Source organism: Mustelus asterias, chromosome 7, assembly GCF_964213995.1.
Source record: "Mustelus asterias chromosome 7, sMusAst1.hap1.1, whole genome shotgun sequence".
Classification (NCBI taxonomy): Eukaryota; Metazoa; Chordata; class Chondrichthyes; order Carcharhiniformes; family Triakidae; genus Mustelus; species Mustelus asterias.
The window spans coordinates 49,344,089-49,369,258 of record NC_135807.1 but is presented as its reverse complement, the minus strand read 5'-3'; positions in this window follow the sequence as shown (position 1 = coordinate 49,369,258).

The following is a 25,170-nucleotide window of genomic DNA, read 5'->3' as shown; positions in this document are numbered from 1 at the left end:
GGGGCAGGGGGCCGTGATCGGACTGGGTAGTGGGATGGGTGGGGGGATAAGGCGGACAGTAATTTATGAGGATGGAGCAATGTCTGTGGGGGCCGGGGGAGGCATTATCCAGCCCAAGAGCGATATGGCAGAGGAGCGATTTTCAATTTTTTTTTTACTGCACATGCGCAGTTGGCTCCGATCGGAGCTGCAGTGTTTCAGACGTGTTAAGTCCCACCCATAGGCTTCTGCAGTGCAATTCAGAATCGCGGCTATTTTTTCAGGCAGAGTGCATATGGGGGCACCTGAGAACGGGTCTAAAAGTCAGATCTGAAACAATCCCAGTTTCAAGTCCACCCAGCACTTAGAATCAAAATGGTAAAATAGGGCCTTGAGAGTTGATTTTGAAACACTCTTGTGGAAATCAGAATTCCAGTGAGACCAGTTGGGTCAGAGTATGACAAGCATCTGGGGAGAATCCAGAGAAGTTCTATTGGGTGGCATCTGTCACTTGGATTTAGAGTTGTGTCTGACCACAATTTTGCCTATTGGTTTACATGGACCGTGTACTTACCGAGAACATTAGAATATAACATATATTTTGCAACTTGTGTTATTCTTACAAATCATCAAACATCAATATAGGTGTAGTAGTTAATCTTTTCTTGTTTAGCAATTGTTTTATTCATTTGGTAAAAGTCAATTGTAAGTCTTATGACTCTGTTCATCCATGTTTCTAAAAGTAGTTACGATTTATTAAGCCGGCGTTCTGCTCTGGTACCTGACCACCCAGTAGTAACGTCAGTTGAGATGGTGTCTGCGTGGGTTTCCTCCGGGTGCTCCGGTTTCCTCCCATAGTCCAAAGATATGCGGGTTAGGTTGATTGGCCTGGTTAAAAATTGCCCCTTAGAGTTCTGAGATGCGTAGGTTAGAGGGATTAGCGGGTAAATATGTGGGGGTAGGGCCTGGGTGGGATTGTGGTCGGTGCAGACTCGATGGGCTGAATGGCCTCCTTCTGCACTGTAGGGTTTCTATGATTTCTAGGAACACTACACTGGCTCCCCATTCAATAATGCCACAAAATCTTCATTCTCGTTTTCAAATTCCTCTTTGGCCTTGCCCCTCCCTTAATCTGTAATCCCCTCCAGTCTTACGCTTTTGAGATCTCTCCAATCCTGGCATGTTTCACAAGCCTGATTTTATCAAAGGCCCCCTCCCCCAGTGGTATCTGTGCTTTAAGCTGTCTTGACCCTAAGCTCTGGAATTTTCTCCGCAGCCCTCCCTGTCTCTCTGTCCTTCTTCAAGATGCTCCTCTTTGACAAAGTTTTCGATCATCTGCCCTGATGCCTCCCTCATGTGGCTCGGTGGCAAAATCATTTTTTGATGAAACTTTTGTTTAGAACATTGGAACATTTTATTCCTCTGAAGGGGCTACATAAATGCAAGTTATTGCTGTTTATTCCTTGTCATGGGGCCACCAAACCAGTACGTCGTTCATGCAACATCCACATCCTCTGAAAAATCATTAACATGTTTCTGTTTTTGAATATTAATTGAAAATGGATGTTTCAGCTCCCTGACTTGCTGAGTATTTCCAGCATTTTATTGCAGATTTCCAGCATCTGCATACTTTTCCTTTTGTTGTCAAAGTATCTCCCTCCGCCAATCTTCATCATAACAGTGGTGTCCTTTTTTAATATTTTGTAAGCAGCACTGTAAAATGAAGCAATGTTACCATAGCAACCTTTCCCAGACTGAAGCATTTCTTCTTCACCTGCTCCCAGAATTTGGTCATATTTGAATTACTATTTAATTGCTTGGTGATACAGTGTAATGTTCCAACTATGTTAGGGGTTGTGGGTTTTAAACAGAAAGAAAAGACATGGGGCGCGATCTCACTGGCTCGCCACGCTGGCTGATTGGTGTGGCGAGCCAGTGAGATAGGGCGGGAGGCAAAAAATTGGGTTGGCGCCCGGTTTCTCTCCTCTTGCAATCTTGTTGGGCCCATTTGCTGGTGAAATCAGCCTCATGTCCAGGAAAGTCGCGAAGCTGATTTAAATATGAATGACATGTTTCAACTTCTTTATTTGTCATGAGCATCTTCATGTTTCAAGTGCTAGGACATGTCTATTAGAAACCTTTGTCATCAGTCCAATCAGGTTTTCCAGGATCAGGTGGATGCTCTTTCCCGTCAACATTTCATTTTACTGATGCCAGCTTCCCTATGGGCATCTTGGGGCACCTGGATAGGACGGGGAGAACAGCATTGGTCAGCAATGTCGTGCAAACACTGGCCCACAGAACTACATCCCTGCAGACACCGACAGGCCTACCGCAATTTTACATTCTAATAAGCATTGATTGGCAGCAGGTAGGAATTCAGTGGCAGTAAGGTGGCCATTTCAGGGCCTTAACTGGGGTAAGAGTGGTCTTTCAATCCGACGCTGTGCTCACCCCATTGTGAAATCGCAACAGCGTCTGGCTGGGTGGGATCCCAGAGGGAATCCCATCCATGCAATTTCACAACCCTCCCACCTCAAAATCCACCGGGGGAATGTAAAATTCAGCATTGAGGTTGTTTGTGAACAAAGACTATACTGCTTTATTGTATTGCCAATGTATCCTCCTGGAGGCAAAGTCAGCAACAGAAGTGCTGAATACAACATCATAATATGCAGCGGTGTATGAGGTTGTGCTAATACCTTCTGGTCAAGGAGCTGTGGCAGCTATGATGCTGCTCATTGGGTGCAATGTAAAAGCAGGTGATATGAAACCGGCCAAAAAGTAAGCTTTGAAATTAAAAACAAACTAATTACATTGATCTTTCAATGGTTAAAAGGAATCTATCCTATCTTCTTTCTAGTCACTAAAAATCCTACTGTCAATGGATGACCTCTGAATAATAATCCTGTGCATATTTGTAATAGCACTGTGGAACACGTCACACCATTAGCAGTCGTGCTTTGAGCTGTAACGGTTCTATTCTTTGAAATATCCTCCCTAAGCTTCTCCTACTTTGCGACACTCCTTAATACCTATCTCTTTGAGCAAGAGCTTTTAGTCTTCTGTCCTGATACCTCTTCATTGGCTCAGAGTCAGTTTTATTGTCTGATTACATTCCTGTGATGTGCCTTGCTAAATTTTACTAAGTTAAAGGCCTTACTGTTCTGACCAAGACATAAATGTACCTAGAATGTATTGCTTGGAGCATTACAAAAGGGGTCCAAAAGCATAATTCTGTATTTGTTGATGTTAAATGTTATTCCTAGAAGGTGACTGAAGATCTGTGTAGTGTCTATCTTTTCTGTTTCGAACAGTAAGTCCCACACATCTATATCTGATTCAGGAAGCATTTTGTCTTTCGCATGATCTAGTTGAAAGGAAAGCATTCTAAAAAGCAGAGCGGCTAGACATGTGTATTTTGTGTTGATGTATATTGCTACCTATTTTTAAACTACAGGGATCTATAGCTGGGAGAATTGAAATCTGTGTGAAGGTTATTTGTGTGAACATCTGCCTGGAGCACTGTGTAGCGTCACAGCAAGCTGCAATCCTGGAAAATTACTGAGACCCATGTGTCACTATCTGCTGCGGCAGAGAAAGATCATTTGCTGCTCAAAAATTTACTTCTCTCATACAATCAATTTTAACACCACAATTGCAAGGAACAACACCAATTAAAAATTTTAATAGTAACCAATATTTTTGTTTGTTTCCATTGAATCAAGTCATTAACTTTGATTGTTAACAGCAGCAAATAAATTAAATATTTTCCATAAAGGAGCAGTGTCTTTATGACTGAAGATCTGACAGTCTTTTTTGATGGGGAGTTTTTTTTAAAAAAGGTGCAAGGACAGTATGCCATCTATCTCACAATGTCAAAAATGGCATTCATGCTCCGCTGCCACTGCAAGCGAGGATGAAGAATTTGACGCTCAGCCAAATTTCTGTTCCCTGCAGCGGGACCGGAAAATCCTGCAGCGAGAACGGCCAGAAAATTCTGCATTTTAACGCGATTTACATCTTTCGCAAAAACAAACATGTGACAGTCAAGCAATTTTCATGAAAATAATTTTCCTTTAAATACTATGTGTGGATTCTCTGGGGCCACTAGTCCCTGGCGGGAATTGCGATGGCGCATTGAATCAGGTGTTAGGGGAAAACGGGGTTCTCGCTGCACGCCAAACCAGTTGCGAGTATTCTTGCGCTGACGCCGATCAGATTTCTGACTAGGATGGGCAGGAACCTGATGAATCTTACTTCAATCTCATTTCCACATCATTAATGGATTTGAGGCTGGCAGCTCCAGTCTCCCGTTATGTTAGCATCCTCCCCCTCCCCCAGTGGGAAGTCCACTGGATGGAATTTGGTATAGCATGGACCTGGCACCTTGGACTCTGGGGGGGTGGGGGGGGCATTGGGGTAAGTTCTGTGCCAATGTGCCCCTCTGCCACTGCCAGGCTGGAAAGGAGGGTTGCCCAAGGAACCTGGGGATTAGGTGGACTTGGGCTGGAAGTAATGAATTGCCCTCGGAACACTTTCTGGAATGGGGGGCTGGTGGCTGGACTGCCATTTCTTACCTTTGAAAAGTGGAGGTCACTCTTAGTATGGTGATTTCAAGCAGCTTTCTGTTCAAAATCTTAATTCTTGCTGTGAAACCTTTGAAGTGGCATGGTCACTTTAATATCCATGCTTTCTGAACAACTGGAAATCATCAAAACCTCAACAGCACTTGATTCTACAGAAGGGCTTGCCCTTCCTCTCCCTCAGAAGCCCCACGTCTGAGCAGATCCCTTTTGAAGTACCCTGACTGACAGGAGATGTCACTTTCACTAGGGGGATTCCCTTTCGTAGCCTGGTCACTTTGAACTACTCTGATTGAAGCTCCAGAGCAGATCAAACATTTCATTGTTGACACAATCCAGCAAGCCTCAAGTAATTCCTCTTTTCACCACAGCTGCTCAGCCAGCCTCACTCTTTTAACACAGCATTTTTTGTTCTAGTCACTCAGCACAGAGGAGATCCTTTCCCCATCACTAAAAGAATAGGTCACCCCCACACCATACAAGCATGGGGGTGACTTGAACACCCCACCCCAGTCAAGAGACCTCAAGACAGTGTTCTCATGCCCTTGTCCTTCTAGGTGGTAGAGGTCTCAAGTTTGGGAGGTGCTGTTGAAGAAGCTTTAGTGAGTTGCTGCAGTGCATCTTGTAATGTTCCAGTTGATGGGTGAGGTGCCAATCAAGTGGGCTGCTCTATCTTGGATGGTGTTGAGCTTCTTGAATGTTGTTGGAGCTGCAAATGGCAAGTGGAGAGTATTCCATCATACTCCTGACGTGTATCATATGGATGGTGTGCAGGCTTTGGAGAGTCCGGAGGTGAGTTACTCTCTCCAAAATTTCCAGCCTCTGATTTGCTTTTGTAGTCAGTGTTTATATTTTATCCAGTTCAATTTCTGGTCAGTGGTAGGCCCCAGAATGTTGATAGTGGGGATTCAGCAAAGGTATTGAATGTCAAGGGGAGATGGTTGGATGCTCTTGTTGAGAGGGCCATTGCCTGACACTTGTGTTGCACAAATATTAATAATCACTTATCAGCTCAAGCCTGAATCTTGCCAGGTTTTATTACCTGTGGGCTCAGACTGCTTCAGTATCTGATTGTTTGCTGAACATTGTGCAATTATCTGTGAACATCCCCATTCCTGACCTGGTGATGGAAGGAACGATGATGATGAAACAGCTGAAGATAGTTGGGCCTAGGACACTACCCTGAGGAACTCCTGCAGAGATGTTCTGGAACTGAATTGATTGACTTCCAACCACCACAACTGGCTTCCTTTGTGCTTAGTACCACTCCAACCAGCGGAGAATTTTCCCCCTGCTTCGCATTTACTCCAGTTTTGCTCCTTGATGCCACACTTGGCCAAATGATGCTTCGATGTCAAGAGCAGTCACCTTCACCTCACCTTTTGAGTTCCGCTCTATTGTCCATGTTTGGACCAAGGCAGTAAGCTATTAAGGTGGCTACTATATACCATTCACTACCCACCTTCACACACTTTTTGCTTCTTTACTCTTTACCCATTACCACTTACTTTGGCTTTTGCATCATGAAATCTTTTGCTAATCTCTTCTGCCTTCCACCCTATCACAGAACTTCCTTTTTGTTCTTCTGTCACCTTCCTCCCTTCATAGGCTTAAAAACACTCATATTTCTATCTTATTTCACTTTCCTATGAAATATCATTGCTATGAAACATTGGGCGGGATTCTCCAGCCGTTCATGCCAGTGGGATCCTCCCGTCCCGCTTCAATGAATGGAGATTTGGCTGAGCGTCAAATTCTCCGACCACTCTGGCAGTGGCGGTGGGGTGTGAATGACCAGAGAATTCCAGCTGATAGCTCTGTTTCTCTCCATAAATGATGTGTAGTTGCAGCAATTTTTGTTTTTTTATTTCGGATTTCTAGCATCTGCAGAATTGTCCTTTTGCATGGTGTTCTGCACAGTGCTGCTCCTTAATCAGAGGCTTTCTAGTAAAATAAATTTATGCCCCATTTATGTGGTGCCATCATCAGTTGTTTACTTAAATGTGAAACCAGCAAACACAGCCCTCTAACCCCCACGAGCACCATTCTGTTCACTATCAGTGGCAGGTGGTATTGATTGCTGGCCTCTAGTGACTGTAAACATAACTGTGAACTCCCAGTCATCACAAATTTACTGGAGGTACATCAGTAAGCTTCCGCGCAGGATCAGTGAGTTTAGCCAATTAATAGCTAAGCTAAGCAAACTCAAAAGCCCTGTGTCTAATCCGAGGTCTTTGCAGAGTTAGCCGATTTCAGTCAGGACACAGTGATGCTCCCCAGGGGTTGGTATTAGAATTATTTATCCTTTTGATCACCTGAACTTGATATGCAGGGCATAATTTCAAAGATTGCAAATTGTATTAAATTTGGAAACATAGTCAATAATGACAAGGCTAGTCACAGACTGCGGGAGGCTATGGAGGGCAAGAAATTGTGATTGTTTGCGCCTGGTTTTTGGGGGCTGCAAGAGCTCCAAAATAAAGTCCACGGCACATGCGCACTTTTGTGTTGTGATTTTCACCAGATACCATATTGGTGAAGGTATTACCATTGTCTCAGTGAATGCTGAGTTGATACCAGTGGAGCCATTTTGGAAGTCTATGCTCTCTCTTAACTTTACATGTGGAACACATTCAGTAGCAGGAACCTCCACCAATGCTACTTAAAGCAATTATCAGCTACTTACAGGTTAAATACTGGTTGATTTCTTCTCACTGTTATTACAATTCTAAAAGATTTTGATGCTTCAAATTGTTGCTTAAAGTTACAAATGTCTACAGAGTGAGGTAGCATGCGCTGAAGGTGTTTTTGATGACTTCAAGGTTTTCCTTGGAATTGTCCTAGGCATTCTCCTTGGAATACAGCAAGACTTGGAGAATGATCAGAGACCATGCAGAACAGGACAAGCTACTGGAAGGAGGAGGAGGAAGAGAAAGGGTCTCAGTAGATCAGACAGCAGGGAGAAGGGGTGCATTCTTACATCACCTGCAGCTTATAAATGAGAAGAGAGTATGGGATGAGGGAAGTTGGGAGGTTAGCAGGAGGATTAGCTATGAAAATACCATCTTTAATGGTTTCAGCCCCAACCTGTTCTACTGTCTCAGCAATGACCATCCAAATAATGGCCAGCATATTCTACTCCATATGCAGGTACTCCTGTTCCCCTTTGGTTAGCTCTTGCTGCTTCTCTGTGATGTGTCACCTTGTCCTGCAAAGAGAGGAAAGTATTTAATATGTGTTGTGAATCTGTTTGATATTGCAGCTATTATAGTTAACTATCTGACTGTGAAACTTGTGAAATGTGGGCGTGAGGCTTGCTGCAGTGTTATGTGTGTGAAGTTGTAGTGAACAACACAAATGTTTGGTATGTTGTCCGCTTAATAAGAAATGACTGGTGCGTGGGAGTGGGGAGAATTGAGTAGTGCCTGAGACTGGGGGTAGAGTTAGAAGCTGTCATTTGAAGATACATCCACTAAACTTGGTCACTCATGAGAAGTCATTGAATCTCTTGTAGTACTGCATCAAAGTCCTCGGGGCTTGATTCCTGGCATTGAACTCAATGGCTATCTGCATCCACTGCCTTTTGACCATGTGTCCAAAGGGTCTTCGGCCGATATCCAACTTCTTCCACCCAGGCAAGCAGCGCAGTGTCTGGAAGTGTTTGAACAAAGAACAAAGAACATAGAAAAGGATAGCACAGGAACAGGCCCTTCAGCCCTCCAAGCCTGTGCCGATAATGATGCCTGCCTAAACTAAAACCGTATGCACTTACGGATTCTGTGTTCTTCTATTCCCATCCTATTCGTCTAGTTGCCCCTTAAATGCCGCTATCGTACCTGCTCCCACCACCTCCCTGGGCAGTGCATTCCAGACATTCACCATCCTCTGTGTAAAAATCTTGCCTTGCACATCTCCTCTAAACTTTTCCCCACGCATCTTAAATCTATGTCCCCTAGTACTTGACTTTTCTACCCTAGGAAAGAGCATCTGACTATTCACTCTGTCCATGCCACTCATAACCTCGTAAACATCTATCAGGTCACCCCTCAATCTCCATCATTCCAGTGGGAACAAACCGAGTTTATAGCTAATACCCTCCAGACTAGGCAACATCCTGGTAAACCTCTTCTGTACCCGCTCCAAAGCATCCACATCCTTCTGGTAGTGTGGCGGCCAGAATTGTACACAATATTCTAAATGAGGCCGAACTAAAGTTCTGTACAGCTGCAGCATGACCTGTGAATTTTTATACTCAATGCCCTGACCGATGAAGGCAAGCATGCCGTATGCCTTCTTGAATACTGTATCCATCTGCGTTGCCACTTTCAGTGATCAGTGGACATGAGCCTACTCCCTCCCGTGTTATACCATTCTATATTGGTTGCTTGGTCAGAATCACTTCCTCTATGACTGCTAGACTGCTCTAGCCATAATGAACCTTATCTTCCAAAGGAGCAGGCTAGCTTTAAGCAGTATTAGTCATTGTGAGGATGATAGAGGGAAATTGATAAGAATATTTTCCAAAAGGATCCATGAAAATGTTAAGGAAAATGTAAAGCTTAAAAAGCAGAATGTCCACTGACTTTGGATGCACAGAGCTGGTGTTGTAAGACTACAGCTTTGAGATAATCTTTCTACTGTTACCAGTAGCACTGCATTGTAGATTGCACACAGCTGCAACAGAAATTGTTGCTGCATTGAGACAAAGTCTGAACCTAGTTTTTCCCCTGCTGCCCACACAGCACCCAAATAATAATACATTGCAATGACATGCCAATGACAGCTTCTGGTATAGTTTCTACAATTTCTTCTCCAGCAATGTTGAGTGTTAGGCATACATATAAATAATCTAATGTACTGATTAAAAACGTGAATTTTAGTCACTATTTAATATATACTAACAGATTTCCTGTGGTAATGTTCACAGTGGTCAGAAGATATGCGAGAAATGTAACAGTAGGAAGTGAACGTTATAAATATAGGAAGTTTACCCCTTGTGCAAAACTTTCAATAGACTGGTGATTATATGTTAAACTCCACCAGTGTATGCACCAACAACTGCACCTATTACAGGTATGCTTATTGCAAAATATGTGTGTCTGCATACTGATCTCCCACATGGTTTGATGGGAGTCAGTGAGATGCATATTGAATTATACTAATAGGCAATGGACAATGATTCGAAGCAACACCAGCATCTGATCTGAGGCAAGCTCTTGTCCCCCCCCTACAGCTTCACACATGATGGGCAAACTGCCATGGTACATGAGCTAAAACCGCTTCACTAATTTAAAATACATTAGGCCAGTAAATGAAAAAGTGAGGAACAGAAAAGTGAAAATTTCTCACAGAAACAAAAAAATGTTTTTAAAAAATAAAATACTGACCACATCATCACCACCTTTTCAATGAATGCAAGGGTCACGGACATGAGGGCAATTTCAACTGAAGCCACCAGTTAAGTGTTATTTACATTACGTCTGTGGTTACTGTCTGCCCCTAAAACAATATACCAGCAGCCATTTCCTGCCACATTTCTAGGGTTGTGCCCACCACCAAAGAATTCCAGGAATTAAACGAGACGATATTAACCATGTCAAACTCTTGTTACTGAATGTTACTGTTGAACCTGCTTCTGCCAGTTTGTGCATTCCAGATTGCAACAACTCGCACTGTAAAAAAAAAATTAAAGTCACCTCTGATTCTTTTGCCAATCATTTTAAAACTATGTCCTCTGATTATTGAACGCTCTTTACATGGAAGAGTTTCTCCTTGTTTACCCTATCAAAATGCCTCAATCAAATCTCCTATTCTGCTCGAAAGAGAAACATCCCATATTCTGGCAATTTTGTCTGAGAGTCATCTGCCTATTTTATAATTTTAACCTGTTCTTTGGAACCAGTGAGGACAGTCACTTGAAATTGGTGAGGTCCTGCTCTAAATATCACCAGAGTCTAACATCTTTTAACTGTGGGTCTTAGAGGGGAGGTGATTGTTGCTTTCCCAACAGGTCAATCTATTAAGCAGAGGAGCTGGGGGCCAGAACAGGTTCAAAAAGCAAAGTTGTTTTTTCCTTTTCCTGGTGGAATTGGAGCAGCAGAAATTTTCCTCTGGGACCACCCAACAAGGAAAGATTAAGCATGTCCTAGGCTTGGGTCCCATCCTCGGCAAAAGAGGTGCAGACGGAATGAGATTGGATGGGAGACTGGCTCTCAGCTGCTTATAGCTGCATTTATATGTGGTGGCATGGGGAAGAGGGAGCCATCATTGGCCTTGGTGGGGCTGACAACCTTACTGTTAGCAGTAAAGGTAAATCCAGACCATTATCTCTCCCTCAGTAAGAGTGTTACAGACAATAATTTGGCACTATTTAAGTAATTCTTTTGTTGTCTGGTGTTCATTAATTTGGAGAAGACAAATACACAGAATGGAATATTGTTCTTAGTTTGCTTGTTCTGCTAATGTTGGGAAAATTAATGGTATCGATCAGTGACATGTCCACCAACTTCAGGAAATTATAGGCTGGTGAGCCTGACGTCAGAGGTGGGGAAGCTTTCAGGAAAGATACTGAGGGACAGGATATATGTACATTTGGAAGAAAATGGACTAGTTAGTGACAGACAGCATGGTTTTGTGTGGGGAAGGTCATGTCTCACCAACTTGATTGAGTATTTTGAAGAGGTGACAAAGATAATTGAGGGAAGGGCTGTGAATGTAGTTTATATGGACTTTAGTAAGGCGTTTGACATGGCAGACTGGTACAAAAACTAAAGTCGCATGGGATTCGGGGTGGGCAGGCTAGATGGATACAGAACTGGCTTGGTCATAGAAACTTGATTTTCGGTATCTTGTCTGCTTTCTTGCATGTTTGTAGAAACTTGATTATAGAAGACTTGGTTATAGAAGACAGAGTGTAGTGATGGAAGAGTGTTGTTCAGAATGGAGATCTGTAGCTAGTGGTGTTCATCAGGGATCAGTGCTCAGACTTCTGTTGTTTGATCTGGAGGGAAACGTGGGTAGTCTGATCAGTAAGTTTGCAGATGACACGAAGATTGGTGGAGTTGTTGATCGTGTGGGGATTGTCAGAGGATACAACAAGATATAGATAGATTGGAGACTTGGGCAGAGAAATGGCAGATGGAGTTTAATCCAGACAAATGTAAGATGTTGCATTTTGGAGGATCAAATTTAAGTGTGAATTATACTGTAAATGGCCGAATCCTTTGGGACATTAACTCAGAGGGATCTTGGCGTGCAGGTCCACAGTTCCCTAAAAGTGGCAACACAGGTGGCCAAGGTGATTAAGAAGACACATGGCATGCTTGCCTTCATCGGCCGGGGCATTGAGTACAAGAGTTGGGAAATCATATTGCAGCTATATAAGACCTTGGTTAGGCCGCAGTTGGAATGTTGCGTGCAGTTCTGGTCACCACACTATCAGAGGGCCATGGAAGTTTTGGAGAGAGTGCAAAGAAGGTTCACCAGGATGTTGCCCAGTCTCGAGGGCGTTGGCTATGAGGAGAGGTTGAATAAATTAGGATTGTTTTCACTGGAAAGACGGAGGCTGAGGGGAGACCTGATAGATGTCTACAAAATTATGAGTGGTATAGATAAGTTGGATAGTCGGAGGCTTTTTCCCATGGTGGAAGTGTCAATTACAATGGGTCACAGGTTCAAGGTGAGAGGGGGAAAGTTTAAGGGGGATGTGCGGGGGAAGTATTTCACACAGAGAGTGGTGGGTGCCTGGAATGCGCTGCCAGAGGAGATGGTGGTGGAAGCGGGCACATTAGCAACATTTAAGAGGCATCTGGATGGGTGCATGAATAGGGAGGGAACCGAGGGATACGGACTGAGTAAGGACAGAAGGGTTGTTTTTAGTTTAGCTCGGGCATCATGATCGGCACAGGTTTAGAGGGCCGAATGGCCTGTTCCTGTGCTGTACTTTTCTTTGTTCTTTGTTCTTTATCCTGACAATATAACCTCAAATGGTTGCAACATATAAGCCTTAGGAAACACATATTTAGAAACATTATGTTATTGTCCCGTGATTGAGCTGCATCTTTGTAATGACCATAAGACTTTTCTATTCATATAAGTAATTGTTATATCAGATTTGATAACAAAAATTTTTATGCAGTAAGAAATACTGTTGTGTGCTGCTTTTGTATGGTGTTGTATATACAGTAGGAGGAGACCAACACAAGCGAGTTGTCCTGAATGGTGCATTTCTATGCTGTATATTCTATGTAATTCCATGAAATCATTTTCTATGAAGGTTGGTATGATGGCATTTATGCATATTTATGTTAAAATTAAGAATTTCTTTGATTGGATATTGCTGGCTAGGCCAACATTTATTGCCCTTGAGATGGTGGTGGTGAGCTGTGTTCTTGAGCTTCTGCAGTTCATGTGGTGTAGGTATATCTACAGTGCCATTAGGAAGGGACTTTGACTGAGCAACAGTGAATTAACAGTGATATAGTTTCAAGTCAGGGTGGAAGGTGACTTGGAGGGGAACTTCTTTTTCATTCATTCACGGGATGTGAGCATCGCTGGCTGGGGCAGCACTTATTGCCCATTCCTAATTGCATTTAAAATGAGTGGCTTGCGAGGCTATTTCGGGGGCAAATAAAAGACAACCCATTGCTGTGAGTCTGGAGTCACATGTAGGCCGGATCAGTGAGGATGGAAGATTTCCTTCCCTAAGGGACTTTAGTGAATCAGATGGGATTTTACGACAATTGCTTCATGGTAATCATGAGATTTTTATTTAATTCATATTTCATCATCTGCCATGATGGGATTCAAACCAAGACCCCCAGTGCATTACTCTGGGTCTCTGGATTACTAGTCCACTGAAAATAACACTGAGTTGCTGCCTCCCTTGCAAATGGTGATACCATACATCTGCTGCTCTTGTCTTCTAGGTGGTAGAAGTCGTGGGTTTGGAAGGTGCTGTTGAAGGAGCCTCCGTGAGTTACTGCAGTGCATCTTGTAGATGGTACACGCTGCTGTCACTGTGCATCGATGGTGGAGGGAGTGAATGGGTGCCTATCAAGTGGACTGCTTTGTCCTGGATGGTGTCAAGCTTCTTGAGTGTCGTTGGAACTTCACTCATCCAGGCAAGTGAAGAGTATACGCCACACTCTTGACTTGAGCCTTGTAGGTAATGGACAGGCTTTGAGGAGTCAGGAAGTGAGTTACTCGCTGCAGACTTCCCAGCTCTGATGGCAACGTGTTAACAAATTAAGTCTAATGAATAAATAAAGGAATATTATATGGCTATTCCCATCATGCTCTGCCTTCAAATTCCCATGGGAGTATTGTAATGAATACGTAACATGAACTCTTGACATCAAATTCTGGTGTAACTGTGAGCACCTGTATATATTTCTACAGCATATGTGCAGTGAAGAATGACAGAGTATTTGTAACATTCATAGTAGAAATTCTCACTGTTTGAAAAGGAAGAAAATTGGTTAATAGAAAATAAATGCTCTTAGCATAATTGACCTCAGTGCAAGCATTAAGTAAAACTCCACAAAGATTTCTGCTTCCAACGATGTTCAATGACTTGCGCATAAATGAACATGGAGAGAAAACAGCACTGGCCTCAGCTGTGCTGTTTGTCCCCAGTGCTTCACAAGATTGCCAAAACACCTAGAGGGTAATGTTTGTGGTTTTGGTGCGTTGCACATCAGAAGCACACAAGAAGGTGTTGTATTTTATATCCATTATGAATGACAGGTTAGCCTGTCCACCACGGACAGTCCCAATCGTCCACTCCCTCCCAACACCACCAATCCCATTGCAGAGTGTGCACGGTTCCCCCCACCACCACCAATAGCCCCCTCAGTAGGCCCCACCCCCAGTATGCCCTGGCCCTACCCCTGGCACTGCCCAGTGCCCCCTTGGCACCGCTGCTCAATATTCTGATATGCTCTCAGCAGCGATGCTCTACCCTATTTGGGCCAAAGTGTGAGACTTATTGTAAAATTGTTGACATGCATACAAAGTAACAAGGATGGAAATTGAACAGAATTATAACACATCTGCACACAAAATCAGGATTTTTGTTGCATCTCAGCCAGTCTGTCACTGATTTCTCATTCAGTCAAAGGGTTTGGACCCAAAACATTAACCCAATTTTCCAATGCTGACACACCTGCTGTGCATATATAGCAGATCTGTTCTTAATTTATATCAGTTTTTTTCCCCCCCTTTTTATCTTTTCATTACTAATGTCTCAGTTCCTCTTCTAAACTTGTGCCAGGACTTAAAAAATCAACCGGACTGATGCCATCTCACAGCAATACCCAATTTCCTCAAAATCTCTCACTCACTACGTCTAACAAAGCACTAGTTATAAAATGAACAGTAGCTGCAGTGTTTGACTGGCCAATTAAATGTGCAGTATTTAGAGAAGTTCAATGTGCAGGTCAAGTAGATCTGATAAGATATTACCACATGTCACCTTCCCTATTCTCAATACATGCACATACGTTAGAAGACAATTCAGAAGTTAGCTTAAAGTCACAACACAAATCTTGCACATCTCATCCCCCCTCTCATCTCCTTCTTATGTTGCTGCAGAAAGGTTAACCATCATGAAGGCACTCGTACTATTGGATGGTGTTTCATTATCACAGTCTAGACATATGACAAATTTAATTATTGAGAAAATATGCTTTCTCAATTCAAAATTAACTGTGGAAAAGCAGCTTTTCCCTAAAATATCAGTATGCAGAAATTCAAGCTCATTTATTAGTCTCTGGGCATGAAAGTGGAATTGTTTGTGCCTGTTCTTTGGGTGCTTTGAAGTATCTTTACAACTGAAAAATGATATATCTTTCATGAACTCATTCTTGGGGTGTCATATAGGTGTGGATGTTCATGTGTGAATAGTGAAGGGCCTCCAAAAGTACGCAGAGTCAACAAATCATGACTTCAATGAGGGTGCAAAGATGATTTGGCGCCAGCACTGACATTTTGGAGCACAATGCTCGAGCTAATGTCTTCATTTCCATTACACAACTGAACAAATGTTTAGCAGCATGAAGGATATCCTCACCAGCACTATTGCCACTGCTGCTTACAAATTAGTTGCTGGCTGATTTCTTCAGGCTCTTGCTTCGATTCTACAAGTGCTTGGTACTTTATATAGTTGTTTAAAGTCCCAGAATTACGCAGGGAATAATGCTGAAGGTATTTTTGCTAATCGAGGCATCTGTACAGACCGATTGCTCCCGGACAAGGTCGCACTAGTGGGTATTCCCCTTGGGATACAGCTTGACTTCGAGAATGAATAGAGGGCACAAGACAAGGAAAAACTGCTGGAAGAGCTAGGAGTGGGGAGAAAGAAGTGCTCAACAGGGGATCATATTCACCCAGGAGATTCAGGAGTGATTCATGCACCTGAACCAGGCTGAGGCACAATGTGAGTTCTATAAGGATGACCTTACTGAAATCACCAATTGCTACAGCCACAACCAAAGCCTCAGGGTCAGGTAAGGACAGCATTACCAGTGGCTGCGATGGTGACCATGGGGAGGAACGTTTATCCTCCCACTTGCCACATTTAAATAGATAATCAAGGGTCACAAATAATATGCTGTCCAGACCGTAAAACATTTGGGCAGTGAGGCAGGAATGGGCAGCCTGATATTTTTTAGATAATCTCCGCAAAGGGTGAGAAGGAAAGAGTCAAACTTTGGGACCACCCTTTGCTGATCGGGGAAACAGGGGTCTGTGGTTCCCCAAATAGAATCCCCCATTTCTTCCTGCTATCGCCAGTGAGGGGTGGAAATACCAATCAGCCCTCTCTTAGCCTGCCCACAGTGCTTTATAGCTGCAGGGCAGGCCAACATGGAACAGGTTGGCTCCAATTCAACTTTGCATCTGGATGTGAGCCATTCACCCTTTCACCACCAGCACCACACCCCCTCACCCCCCACCAGCCCTGTGATATTCAGCCCTGGCACCCTCTACATATTGAGAGCTAACTATATTTTGTGCTCAGTTGCCAGGCGAAGTCAGCATGCGGCTTTGTTACAATCACGGGCCTCCCCATGCTGCAGGGTGCCATTCACTGCACTCACTTCTCTTTGTGGACATGCATTCAACTCTGCCCTACCTCAGGTCAATGCCTAGTACCCTGGCACTAGTCATAATACTTTCATTCTGCGGCGATCATTTGACCCACCATTGTAAACCAAAGGGTAGCTATTAGACAACAAGGGTTATCTTTTGATGATTGATGACTCCAGTGTGTAACCCTTGCTCAGCACGCAGGCAATGAAAGTGATGCTGCCACATGAAATATGATAAAACGTTTAGTATGTCCAAATTCCCTTCCACTGCTTTGAGGAGCCCTGCTGTATTCAGCAGGGGGAGTTCAGGATTCATTGTGGCCTGCTGCATGCTTGCCATTGTAGGGGTTTGACAGCAGCTATATAATCAACAGTTGAAGGTAAGAGCACAGAGGTGGAGGAGGAAGAAGAGAAAGGGAGGAGGCAACCTAGGCAGTCCCTTTCTGGTTTGCTACCCGTGTAGAATTTATCCAAGTGTAGGATCAGTAACTGCAGACCCAATTCCCCATTCACCAACAATCCCAATCTTTACTTGTCTTCTGTCATTGACCACAATGCAAAAAAAAAGCCATGACAAAGCAGACATTCCCAGTCAAATTTGTGTAGATTCCTTTGTGCCTGTCTTCTGTATGCTTTTGCTGTCCCAGTATTGTGCCATGGTTGGTTGCTGACATCTAGAAGGAGACTGCAGATGATCTTGGAGGATGACCGGAGCTACTCTGGGGCTTGAAAGATGTGGCTTCAGACTGCACCATCTCAGCATGAATGGCAGAGGTCAAGGCTGGCTGGCTGTCAGGCAACAGCAAGGGCACTGGCAGAGTGCAGGGGTAGGAGGGAGAATGCTGTCTTCCTGAGTACTGACAACAATTTTGTGCTCAACAGATCCACTGCCATTCTGCCAGGATGGCATCTCAACAATCTATTAACCTGCTGGAGGACACAGTGTGGTAACACCCTGCAAAACCCTTTGCACATTGAAACCCACAGCCACGATGAAGCAGTTTGAGCTTACATCGTGGTAAGGTGACCATGCATGACAGTAATGAGAGTGTACACTGCAGTACTCAGACACTTGGTGAAAGCTATGGTGCTATAATAGAAGTTGAGATATCGACCATAGTCGCTGCAACTTGCTTGGGTCTACAAGTGTACTGATGGGGTTGGGGACCAGCTTGAGCTGGAAAGGATGGATTCCAAGCTGTGTTTAAAGCCTTATTCCAGGCCGGTGCTGGACACCTCGTGCTCCTTTACATTGAGCACAGGCTTTTAAATAGGTTTCCTAATGCATGAAGCATTTCACTGTGCATATCCGTTAGCCTTTTTCTGTCGGCTGCCCCATTGCAGTTCTTATTGGAGTGCTGTGCAGCAGACATTGTGTGTATTACCTTGCCCTCTGAGCTGGCACGAGCTGACACCATGTTTGTCCCCTGCCCTGGCTGCAGGCTACCTTCCAGTGTCTCACATATGGGCTACGATTTTCCCAAATACGCTGAATTGGCGGGAAAACTGTTCCAGATCCTGACTGTTTTGTCAGTTCAACTTCTCACTTGACTCTCCCCACTCTATGAAATGCAGAGGTCCCAATCATGAATCTCATTAAAAACCCGGCGGCGGCTGTGGGGCGGGGCCTATTTACACCGGAGTTTGACAGTTCTGGAACTCTGCGCATGCGCAGTGGTCCCAATCTGTCAGACTCCCCGTTTGCTGGCCAGCCTAATCGCTGGCCAGCTCAGGACCCTCACAGTGCTGCCCCTCCAGCAGCCCCCCGAGCCCAATCACGGCCCCCACAACAATTCCCGGGCCAGCCCTGACCCCCGGAGCGCCCCAATGTCCAGCCCACCCTCCCTTGCAGTGGCGATCCCCTCACCCCGGCAGACCCCCCAAACCCCACTGATCTTCCCTCCCCCCGGGGTCAGACCCCCCGGGAAGCAGACCAGCCCCCCTGATCGCTAACCTCCCTCCAGCCCAGACTGATCGCCATGCAGAGTGGCAGCAGGAACCCCCACCCTTACCGATCACCCCTAGGCCCCACCCACAATAGACCCCACCCTCTTGGCACGGCCCGATGCCCAGTGGGCAGTGCCAAGGTGCCCCCTGGGCATGGGCACATTGTCCCTTGGGCAGTGACAGAGGGCACAGGCTGACACTGCCAGGGTGCCCATGCCGAGGGGACACCACCTCCCCCCCAACCCCCCTCTGGCCACCCGACCCCCTGAGAGGGCCCCGATTGCCCTCCCTTCATTTCGGCAAGGTCTCTCGCTAGTTCCCTGAACGTGGGGAGCTATTCTAAACCCCGCCGGAATGAAATACTGCTGGTGTGGTGGGAGATTCAATCGGGACCGGCAAGCTCCCGATAATGAAATGTAAAAGACATTTAAAAACATATTAAAAACAGATTCAAATCACTTACCTGCCTTCCCGCCGATTTCCAGCGTGGTCTAGACTCCGACTGTTCTCCGGCTCTGGGAGATGCACATGCGTTCCTGGCGCATGCGCAAATCCCGGAACAAGGCCGGCGATGCGTATCTCCCACCCCGGCAGAAAAGTTGCGGGTCGGGATGGGAGAATCGAGGGAATGGATTCTGTTTCTATCTTCAAAATTACATACAATGTCAGTGCACAGTAGCACAGTGGTTAGCACTGCTGCTTCACAGCTCCAGGGACCTGGGTTCGATTCCCGACTTGGGCCACTGTCTGTGTGGAGTTTGCACATTCTCCTCGTGTCTGCGTGGGTTTCCTCCGGGTGCTCCGGTTTCCTCCCACAGTCCAAAGATGTGCGGGTTAGGTTGATTAGCCAGGTTAAAAATTGCCCCTTAGAGTCCTGAGATGCATAGGTTAGAGGGATTAGCGTGTAAAAATATGTGGGGATAGGGCCTGGGTGGGATTGTGGCCCGTGCAGACGCGATGGGCCGAATGGCCTCCTTCTGCACTGTAGGGTTTCTATGATTTCTATGATACCTGACCTGGTGACAGTGAATGTGAAATTAAGTGACAGTTTATCTTCATCATCACCGTTTTCCAGCTGTTCCTCTACTGCCTGGCTTGGTTGTATTCCTTGGGTACCTGACAGAAAAAGGACTGAAGGGTAAGAGCTGGGAGAGGTAAGTTTGAGGTGTATATGTACATTGTGTGCAGCCTGTAAACTGGAATAGAGAATAAGATGAGGAGGAGGTGGGAATTGAGCAGGAAGATTTGGCATTAGGATACTATCCACAGCCTCTGCAATGTGCATTATATTAATGACCAGTACAACCTGCTCCATTCAGGTGAGGACATGCAGGCACACCTGTCCCCCTCAGATAGCTCCCTGTCTCTGGTTGTGTGTCTCTCCTTTCTGCAAGAGAGCGGGAAGTCTGTCAGTGGGGTGTTGTGTAATCACAATGTGGTTGTAACGGTTGCGTTCCTGGTAGTGTGTGCAAACTGTGAAGTGTGTTTTTAATTTATTCTTTCATGAGACGTGGGCTAGCACTTATTGCCCATCCCTAATTGTCCTTGAGGTGGTGGTGAACCACCTTCTTGATCCGTTATTTCCATGTGATGTCGGTACACCCAAAGTGTTGTCGAGAAGAGAGTTCCAGGATTTTGGTCTGCTTTTGACATGTGAGCATGTGAGTATGCAGTAGAGTATATTAATTTTGGGTATTCTTGCTGGAATGTTGGTAAATGGCAGATGGCTAAATTGAGTGTTGTCTGGGGCCAGTAGAGCACTTGATGGGATAAGGCATTTGCAAATGCATTCACCGCTCCCTTGACCATTTGAACTTCATGCAATACTCCATCCAGATCCTTGAGGGTTGACTAATGACATTGAACTCCACCTGTTACCACAGTCTTCTGAGCAGATATCTTCACCATCTCTGGGCCCCCTGCAGATACAGAATATCTCTCCACCTTTCCAATTCTTTTATCAAGGCCTTCAGTGCAGCATCTAATATTGGTTGGGCCTACTTTTTCCCACTTTTTAATGTTAAAGTTCACAGGATCAGATTCACTTCCTGCATGATTGTCAGTACCTGCCGCAGTCATTGCACCTCCACTTTGAACAGTGCAGGCTAGATTTAAGCAGTCTAGGTTGCTTCATGCAGTACAATTATCTGCTGCTGAAACATCCAGCCAATCACCAACTCAGTTAATACTGACAGGACACTGAGAACCATTTAACAGAGCAGGAGGTGGAGCCGGAGCGCTTGTGTATTGCTTTGAACAGGTTAATCGAAGGGGCAAATAGTCTCCTCCTGCTCCTAACTTGTGTGTTTGAATGTTCAATTTACATTGACTCGTCTTTAAGCTGTTCCCCTAAGGGTTCTGTTATGGTCAATTCATATGTAGGGCATCAAAAAGACATTGTCCACTTGATTTACTGATAGAAAGAAAACCTGAGATCATACAAAAAGGAAATAAATGAGACTATTTCCTCACTTCATCTCTTCGCCATGCAAGATGAACGTTTTGTCCTGAGGTGGTCAGAAACCTATTTTTGAATATCACAATCCAAAAGAAATGGGTGATAGTATTAGAGTATTTTTATTCCTTTAAAGTAAAAAGTGGAATAAACCCTGAAAGAGCTAGTGACCTGAAAGTCAATCTCATGATCAGCTTTTCCCATCAACTAGTGAAAGCATTAGCAACTAATATATTTTTCTGAATATTATATTGTAATAAAAATCAATCAATCAATAGCTGGGATGTATACAACTGGCAAAGTTATTTGGACACAATTAATGAAGTGATTGGTAAAAAGTTGCCCTGCCATAAAACATACAGGTGATAATTTTGACCTCAATGGAAATAATTGTCAGCAGAGAAGTAAAATGAGCTGCTGGTTCGCTTTTATCATTTTACACTATCGCACAAAATGAAAACGACTTCACTGTGTGCAGAATAAAGTTAGAAGCCAATGGGAAAGTCACAAATTAAATGCTAATTGAACCAACAATTTAATGTAGTCACTGCATCATTCTAATGTCTACACTTGTATTAGATTTCAGCACATAAAACAGATTAACTAGATATATATTAAATATAACTTGCTTTAATGGGTTAGATAAGGCATTAAGTTAATGATTTACAGTCAATAAATATTAATATCAGCTGACAAGGTCAGTAACATTTGGCAAAAATCTGCTCAGGCATACTTCCATTGAACTAAACTTCAGTGCTAAATTTGAGGTGAATGCTGAGGGTACTAAGTTTGATAGCTCCTGTAAATGGGTGCAGGGATCACGATGCATGATTTTCACACCCTTGTTTATCAAGAATCTATCTAGCTCTGCCTTGAAAATATTCAAAGATTCTGTTTCCACTGTCTTTTGAGGAAGGTAAAGTCCCAGATTATCATAGGCTGTTCCCCCCTTTTGAGGGGGAGAGCTGACTGGAGGTGATTTAACCTGAGGATCACCACACCTCAAGTAAAGGGCAAGGTTGAAAAGGCCTTCATGAATAACCTCAGCTGATACAGGAATTGAACCTGTGCTGTTGACATTACTCTGCATCACTAACCAGCTGTCCAGCCAACTGAGATAAACTGACTCCCGTTGAGGAAGGGTGAAGGCTCACTGGTCTCAGAGAAAAAAATCCTTATCCTCTCTGTCTTAAATAGCCGACGCCTTATTTTTAAACAGAAACCCCTAGTTCTAGATTCTCCCACAAGTGGAAACATCCTTTTCACATCCATCCCGTAAAGACCCCTCAGGATCTTATGTGTTTCATTGAATCATAGAATCCTACAGTGCAGAAGGAGGGCATTCGGCCCATCGAGTCTGCGCCGATCATAACCCCATGCATTCCACCCTAGCCAGTCCCCTGACACCAAAGGGCATTTTTTAGCATGGCCAATCCACCTAACCCACACATCTTTGGACTGTGGGAGGAAACTGGAGCGCCCGGACAAAACCCACGCAGACACAGGAAGAATGTGCAAACTCCACACAGTGACCCAATCCATGAATCGAACCCGGATCCCCGGTGCTGTGAGGCAGCAGTGCTAACCACTGTGCCACCATACCGCCCCAAATTTCAATCACATCACCTCTTACTATGAAAAATTCCAATGGATACAAGCTTAGCCTGTTTCCATCTTTCCTCAAAAGGTAACCTACCCATTCCTAGTAATAGTTTAGTCAATCTTCTCTGAACTGTTTCTAATGAATTTATATCCTTCCTCGAATAAAGCGATCACAGTATTCCTGGTGTGGTCTCACCAATGCCATGTAGAACTAAAACATAACCTCCCTACTTTTATATCCAATTACCCTCAGAATGAATGATTACATTCTATTGGCTTTCCTAATTACTTGCTGTACCCTTTTGTGATTCATGCACTAGAACACCCAGATTCCTATGAATCTCAGAACTCTGTAATCTCTCACCATTTAAATGCTAATCTTCCTGCCAAAATGGACAATTTTACATTTGCATAAATAACATTCCATTTGCCAGATGTTTGCCTACTCGTTTAACCAATCTATGTCACTTTGTAGCCTCCTCGCGTTCGCTTCACAACTTACTTTCCTGCCTTTGTGCAATTATATGCTTTTTTGTTTATGTTTGATACTGTCTTTATCTTTCTTAGTTAACCACAGATGGTAGTGGATCTCCCCTTGGAATTTATCTTTCACATTGGAAATTAAACAGAACATTTAACATGGAAGACTTTGGAACAGAATGCTCGTTGCCATGTTTGCAGGGATTGCAGCACCCATGCCTTTTGCTGGAGCATACGGGTATGCTTTGAGACAGAGAACAAAAAGGCTGCAAGCTTATTGATTTAAACTATCAAATACTACTTTTTACCAATTGCTACTCTGATGGATTTGAAAAGGGAAATCAAATATTTATGTGCCAGCAGCCTGTTCCACAGCTCTACAATGCTCTGGGTAAAGAGTCACCCTCTAGGATCTAACTTAGTTTTGACCTTTGTATAACTTGAGGTTGTCAATGTCTTAGCAATTGTATCCTTTGACATTCACCTTGTTAAGCCAACTGACTTGCTAAGGACAGGGAATGAACATTAGATCAAGAGCATAAATAGATACTGCAACAGTTGGGTGTGGGGAACCACAGTAAGAACTCTCACAACACCAAGTTAAAGTCCAACAGGTTTATTTGGTAGCACAAGCCACTAGCTTTCAGGGCGCTACTCCTTCATTAGGTAAGTGGGAGTTCTGTTCACAAACAGGGCATATAAAGACACAAACTCAATTTACAAAATAATGGTTGGAATGAGAGTCTTCCAACTCACATTGCAGACTCGCATTCCAACCATTATTTTGTAAATTGAGTTTGTGTCTTTATATGCCCTGTTTGTGAACAGAACTTCCACTTACCTGATGAAGGAGTAACGCTCCAAAAGCTAGTGGCTTGTGCTACCAAATAAACCTGTTGGACTTTAACCTGGTGTTGTGAGACTTCTTACTGTGTTTACCCCAGCCCAACGCCGGCATCTCCACATTGTGGCGAACCATACAGAGGTAGTAGCTCAGCTGAGCTGTTGGAAGAATAAACTTGCTAAAGGTAAAAGACAAGTTTCTGTATCATTTCTCCACCATATTCTATTATTGAAATTAGCACAGGTTTATAAGGCCCTAGTCCCACTTATACAGGTTAATTGAATCAAACTGCCTGTAGTGGAGGTGGGCAAACGTTTTAGCTGGTGGGCCACACCAGGGTATAGAAATTATATAGAATCATAGAAAGAATCATAGAAACCCTACAGTGCAGAAGGAGGCCATTCGGCCCATCGAGTCTGCACCGACCACAATCCCACCCAGGCCCTACCCCCACATATTTTACCCACTAATCTACACATCTCAGGACTCTAAGGGGCAATTTTTAACCTGGCCAATCAACCTAACCCGCACATCTTTGGACTGTGGGAGGAAACCGGAGCACCCGGAGGAAACCCACGCAGACACGAGGAGAATGTGCAAACTCCACACAGACAGTGACCCGAGCCGGGAATCGAACCCGGGACCCTGGAGCTGTGAAGCAGCAGTGCTAACCACTGTGCTACCGTGCCGCCCTCTATAGGGGGAGTGCTCACAAATGCTCAATAAATGCACAATTAAAATAAAGATATATTTTAGTACAAATAAAGATAAAACCTTTATTATTATGATAAAAATACAATCAGAACAATGAAATGCAACAATTAAACCAAACATTCCCTCTTTTTCCTGCCCTCTAGACTTAGTGTAAACAATACAGTTAATCACCCCTCTTTACAATGGCATCAAAGTCTGGTGTCAGTCGTGTCGAAATCTGCAATAAGTAGCTGAGATACTGGTTAATTAACTCCGACCTGGGGTGGAATTTCAAAAGGAAAATGTTTGCTTGCACACATAGGTGGGACTGAACAAAACAAGGATTTTCTGTGCCACCTTGTGAATATTTGGGAACTTAAATTCACTCAAGGAAACATCAAACTCATCCAGGTTTTCTGGATAGTATTTTTCCTTGAAGGTTCATGTTAGACAATGCTCTGTTATATCAGTCATTTCTGTTATTTCCTCGCATGC